Source organism: Stegostoma tigrinum, chromosome 9 (genome assembly GCF_030684315.1).
Source record: "Stegostoma tigrinum isolate sSteTig4 chromosome 9, sSteTig4.hap1, whole genome shotgun sequence".
Classification (NCBI taxonomy): domain Eukaryota; kingdom Metazoa; phylum Chordata; class Chondrichthyes; order Orectolobiformes; family Stegostomatidae; genus Stegostoma; species Stegostoma tigrinum.
In genome coordinates this window covers 19,624,649-19,631,442 of record NC_081362.1, presented here as the reverse complement: position 1 = coordinate 19,631,442, position 6,794 = coordinate 19,624,649, and positions in this window count along the sequence as shown.

The window sequence follows — 6,794 nt, the reverse complement described above, 5'->3', positions numbered from 1 at the left end:
GTATTGGTGCTGGCTCTTTAAAATGGTGAATCAATTTACCCTAGTCCACTTACCCTGTGGTCCTGCAAATATTTCCACTTTAAATATACATTCAATTCCCATTGCAAGTTACTATTAAATCTGCTTGTACATCTTCTGAGGCACTGCTTCCCAGATCATGATGCATTTTGCGCAATGTGTTACGCTCTTTTCTTTAGTTGTTTTGCCAACTGTTGATTACCAATTTACCTGCTTGTGGACAGAATCTCTTTTTAGTTACCCTGATCAAAACTCATGTAATTTGGAACATCTCTATTAAAGATCCCCTTAATTTGCTAAGTTATAAAGAAAACATTTTCCACGCCTTGTGTTTCTCCACACAACTGAAGTTCCATAACTCTGGTGCCATTTTAGTAAATCTCATTTGCACCCTCTCCAAATTAACAACTTGTAATAGGCATCATAGTAGGAAATCCTACTTCTTCATTCAATGAACTCTAAAAAATAAAGTTGATTCCCTTAGAAGATCCTGGTTTGGTCCTCTAGTGTTTACCAAGTACATTTATTCATTTTTGTGGGATGTCAGCAATGCTGTCTGGCCAGCATTTATTGCCGATCCCTATTTATCTAGGAGAAGGTGGTGGTGAGTTGCTCGCCACAGTATTCCTAGCTTCTGACCTGCTTTTGTAGCTACTGTGTTTATGTGGCAAATGAAATTGAGTTTCTAGTCAACGGTAACCCCCAGGATGTCAATAATGTGGGATTCAATGATGGCAACACCATTGAACGCCAAAAGGTGGTGGTTAGATTGTCCCTTATGAGTGATGGTCATAGTCTAGCATTTATGTGGTGTGAATGTCACTTGCCACTTGTCAGCCCAAGCCTGGATATTATCCAGATTGTGCCACACTTAAACATAGTCTGCTTCAATATCTGAGGAGTCACAAATGGTGCTGAACATTGTGCCAACATCCCTACTTCTGACTTATGATGGAGGGAAGGTCATAGATGAAGCAGCTGAAGATGATTGGGCCTAGGACACTTCCCTGAGGAAATGTTGTACAGATGTCCTGGAGTTCAGATAACTGACCTTCAACAATCACAACCATCTTTCTATACGCCAAGCATGACTCCAACTAGTGGAGAGTTTTCCCCGATACCCATTGATTCCAGTTTTTCCAGGGATCCTTGATGACACACTCGGTCGAGTGCAGCCTTGAAGTCAAGGGCTGTCAATTTCACCATTGAGGATCCTAGTAGCATCTCAGGGGAGAGGACAACGGTAGATTTCAATGTTTTGAATTGGATCGAGGGGCAAAACTGCCATGTTTTTGACTCGTTATCATGATTCAATAGCCTATAATCAAAGAGTTTGTGACTGCATTCGATAGTGACCATGATGGGTGAGTAGTGAAACTAGCCTCTTTATTAAGCACCCACAATAGCACAGTTTGAGGCGACGATGGAATCCAATGTACAGTTTTACAGCAGCTTCTTTTATACACAGAATTAACATACATCAAAATTTTAGCACATTGGTGTCACTGAGTTGTATCTATTGTACACAAATTGGCATCTGTCCCAGGGAAGCAGGAGATAGTTTAAGCACTTGCTAACTAGCTGTTACTCCTGATGGTATTTGATTGTCTGTCCGGTCCGAGCTTGCACAATTAAGAGGTGTTAGTCCTGTTGTCTTCAATGTAGTAATGTTAGTAAAAATACTAGACCTATATGATCTAAATAAGTGAGAAATTATACATATACTAAATAAAAGTATATAGGATATTAAACTTTCTGAAGAAGGGTCTAGACCCGAAACGTCAGCTTTCCTGCTCCTCTGATGCTGCTTGGCCTGCTGTGTTTATCCAGCTCTATACCTTGTTATCTGAGATTCTCAAGCATCGGCAGTTCCCATTATCTCAGGACATTAAACTAATCTCCCTTAGCTGGTTCATGAGATTCCATTAACTCTTGCTGGTTTTTGCCAGTTCCTACGCATGCATTCATGCAGTTTCACCTAAATAAAAGTTAGAAATAGGCACTATAGTGTTATAGAAACAGGTAGCATATAAGGAAATTTCAAAGAGATATACAGCAGCAGACTGTAGGCACATGCTGCTGGAGGAAACTGTTTGTTGTCCTGTGGCCTATTCAGGTCCCGAGAGATGGTTACTAAGGGCCAATTAATATTATAATCTTTCAATAGCTTTGAGTGAGTAATGGAGACACGATGGCAGGGATGGCATTGTTCTGAGCAGGTTACCAAATTAACACTTATTCAGGGGTAGCCTTTGATACAGAAACAGGTCTAAACACTGCTTGCAGAATGGGTCGGACAATTGAAAAGTGTGAAAAAACAGTCATGGGTTGGCAGCTTAGGAAGGGATGTTTAACTTAGTTTATCTAGGAAGAGTAAAATGTACTATGAAAACGCAGTTATATGAATGAATGCATGCAAACGTGGAATAGTAAACAAAGAGCATTTGTGAGTGAGTTGGTAACGAGAATCATAATACAATATTTCACAGAGTATAATGGGAATGTCACTTGTGCTTTTGACATCTTTCTCCAACACTTGAAATAATTGATCTTGCCTCACCTGTAAAGACCATAAGACCATAAGACATAGGGGTGGAAGTAAGGCCATTCGGCCCATCGAGTCCACTCCGCCATTCAAATCATGGCTGATGGGCATTTCAACACCACTTCCCTGCACTTTTCCCGTAGCCCTTGATTCCTTTTGAGATCAAGAATTTGTCGATCTCTGCCTTGAAGGCATCCAACGTCCCGGCCTCCACTGCACTCTGTGGCAATGAATTCCACAAGCCCAACACTCTCTGGCTGAAGAAATGTCGTCTCATTTCCGTTTTAAATTTACCCCCTCTAATCTTAAGGCTGTGCCCACAGGTCCTAGTCTCCCCACCTAACGGAAACAACTTCCTAGCGTCCACCCCTTCTAAACCATACATTGTTTATGAATGTTTATTTGAGAGAGGGATTTGGCAGCAACTGTTGGCAAAAAAAAATTACTAAAGGAGTTACGACCTTCAGGAGGGGAGGGTGGATTTGGAGCTGTGTATAATTTAGGCTAGGACATCTTTACATCAATCAAGAACAGTATGAGTGAATACCTTGAGAAATGTTAAGATTCATTAGGTGGACGAAGCAAGGGTCTAGCACAGCTTTACAGGATTACAGGCTTGCTCGGAAGGAGCTCAAAAGTGGACTGAGGAGGGCCAGGAGGGGGCACGAGAAAGGCTTGGCAGGAAGGATTAGGGAGAACCCAAAGGCATTTTACTCATTCGTGAGGAATAAGAGAATGATCAGGGAGAAGGTAGGGCCGATCAGGGATAACATAGGGAACTTGTGCGTGGAGGCTGAGCAGACAGGGGAAGCCCTAAATGAGTTTTTTGCTTCGGTTTTCACTAAGGAAAGGGACCTGGTTGTGAATGAGAACTTTGAGCAGCTGGAAAACAGGCTTGAACAGATCAAGATTGAGGAAGTTGATGTGCTGGAAATTTTGGCAAACATTAAGATTGATAAGTCCCCAGGGCCAGACCAGATTTATCCTAGGTTGCTCCGGGAAGCAAGAAAGGCGGTTGCTAAGCCGCTGGCGAAGATCTTTGCTTCCTCACTCTCCACGTCTGTGGTCAGCAAGGTTTTGGAAAGAATTCTGAGGGATAGGATTTATGACTTTTTAGAAAAGCGTGATTAAAGGGAGTCAGCATGGCTTTGTGAGAGGCAGGTCATGCCTTACAAATCTTATTAAGTTCTTTGAGGAAGTCATGAGACAGGTTGACGAGGGTCGAGCAGTGGATGTGGTGTACATGGACTTTAGCAAGGCATTTGATAAGGTTCCCCACGGCAGGCTCATTCATAAAGTCAGGAGGTATGGGATACAGGGTGATTTGGCTGTCTGGATTCAGAATTGGTTGGCTGACAGGAGGCAGAGAGTGGGTGTAGATGGTAAGTATTCTGCCTGGAGGTCAGTGCTGAGTGGTGTCCCGCAGGGATCTGTTCTTGGGCCTCTGCTCTTTGTAGTTTTTATAAATGACTTGGATGAGGAGGTTGAGGGGTGGGTTAGTATGTTTGCTGATGACACAAAGGTTGGAGGTGCCGTTGATAGTATCGAGGGCTATTGCAGGCTTCAGCGAGACATTGACAATGTGCAGAGCTGGGCTGAGAAATGGCAGATGGAGTTCAACCTGGATAAATGCGAAGTGATGCATTTTGGAAGGTCGAACTTAAATGCTGAATATAGGATTAAAGGCAGGATTCTTGGCAGTGTGGAGGAACAGCGGAATCTTGGTGTTCAAGTGCATAGCTCCCTCAAAGTTGCCACCCAAGTGGATGAGGTTGTTAAGAAAGCATATGGTGTTTTGGCTTTTATTAACAGGGGGATCGAGTTTAAGAGCCGCAAGGTTATGCTGCAGCTCTACAAAACCCTGGTGAGACCACACTTGGAATATTGTGTCCAGTTCTGTTTGCTCTATTATAGGAAAGATGTGGAGGCTTTGGAGATGGTGCAAAGGAAGTTTACCAGGATGCTGCCTGAACTGGAGGGCTTGTCTTATGAGGAGAGGTTGACTGAGCTCGGACTTTTCTCTCTGGAGAGAAGGAGGAAGAGAGGTGACCTGATTGAGATGTACAAGGTAATGAGAGGCATTGATATAGTCAATAGCCAGAGACTTTTCCCCAGGGCAGGATTGACTGCCACGAGGGGTCATAGCTTTATGGTGTTAGGAAGAAGGTATAGAGGAGACGTCAGAGGGAGGTTCTTCACCTAGAGAGTGGTGAGCGCAGGGAATAGTTTGCCAGTGGTAGTCGTGGAAGCAGAGTCATTAGTGACATTTAAGCGACTGCTGGACATGCACATGGACAGCAGTGAATTGAGGGGAATGTAGGTTAGGTTATTTTATTTTTGGATTAGGATTATTCCACGGCACAACATCGTGGGCCGAAGGGCCTGTACTGTGCTGTACTTTTCTATGTTCCATGTTCTATTCATAAGGAATAAACTAGTTTATAGATTAAAGAAAAGTACAACACTGAGTTTCTCAAAGTCATGCAACTAAACATTAATTTAGAAAACAGAAATCACCTATTCCACATAACTTTGGAACAAGAGAAACTGTTACCAGAGGTGGAAGAGTTAAGAACCAGAGGTCACCGACTTAAAGTGATAGGCAAAAAAAAACTAGTGATGCAGATAGAAATTTATTTATGGAGCAACAAGTAGTTAGGATCTGGAGCGCATTAGCTAAGAAAGCTGCAGAGGCAGTTCAATCACAGCTTTCAAAATGAGCATGGATCTGGGGAAAGGGTGATAGAATGGTACTAGCTGATACATTGTTCGAGACATCTGTGGCTGGGAGTTCAGGAGGTTGACTAAATGACTGCGTGGGATAAAATTGCCAAGCTATGAGCAAATGCCAGTTCAGGACATGCTTTTGTCTGGCATCAGGTAGCTGATTTCCATTGTAACATTCAGCCCATTAATTCTGTTTATTTTCCCACAAATTCTGCCTGAGCTGCTGAATAGTGGATGGCCCCTCACTGGTCTCAGCATCAGAAACACCTCTTTCTCGGCAAAGAACATTGCTGGAGCTGGGGAACGAGGTAGGTTGAGGGTGCAGTTTGGTGGAGGGGTGGGGGAAGAGTTTGGCAAGGCCAAGTTAGAAAGTCTTGGGATTGGGGAGGTGACACCCTAGTGCACAGGACAAGGAAGAATAGAAAAGATGGGAAACTTGGGACAAATTTCTAATGTTCCCAAGGGGTTGGTAATGGGCGTACAACACCCCCCCCCCCATCTCTTTTACCCTAGTAGTGGGATCTGGCAGGCATCAAGCTTGACAATTAAGGGCCTCAACTGGCTGAGTCGGTTTCCTGCCATCTCCCCTGCCATGTTTAAAATTGAAGTAGAGTCAGGAATGGGCAGGCAAGTGCCCATGACAACATACCTAATGTTACCCACCTCTGAACGTCTGTGAACCTGTTCCAGAGATCATGAAATTCTACTCAGAACTACAAATGACTGAACATAGTAATAGCCTTTAAAAAAGGCAGAATTAAGAAACCCCTGACTGCAGCCTTATGAATATGAAGTGAAAATCTCTTACTGCATTATCAACCTCACAGAAACACTGGGAAAAATAGTTGATTCTTACCCTCCCTCCCAACTACACGCACACACACTCTTTCTGTCTGTCTCTCTCTCACACTGACACACTCTCACTCCCACATAGACGCACACACACTCTGTCTATCGCTCTCTCTCTCTCTTACACACACACACACACACACACACACACACACTCTCACTCCTCCATTTCCCTTTTACACGTAACAATCACTCACTGTCTCCCCCACCACCCTCCACACACACACACACACCCCTCAGAGATTTACATGTATTTGCAGATACATCCTATTTTGTTCAAAAAGCACACAATTCACAGACAGTTAGTCAATATGGCATTTTATAATGCCTACTTTAGAAATAAAACTAGAGATAATGGGAACTGCAGATGCTGGAGAATCCAAGATAACAAAGTGTGGAGCTGGATGAACACAGCAGGCCAAGCAGCATCTCAGGAGCACAAAAGCTGACGTTTCGGGCCTAGACCCTTCATCAGAGAATGGTCTAGGCCCGAAACACCAGCTTTTGTGCTCCTGAGATGCTGCTTGGCCTGCTGTGTTCATCCAGCTCCACACTTTGTTATCTTAGAAATAAAACCAGTCTTATTCCAAACCAAAACACAAACAGATTCTAAAACAAGCCCTCACACCTAACATGCATTGTCTGACCCGTTCTT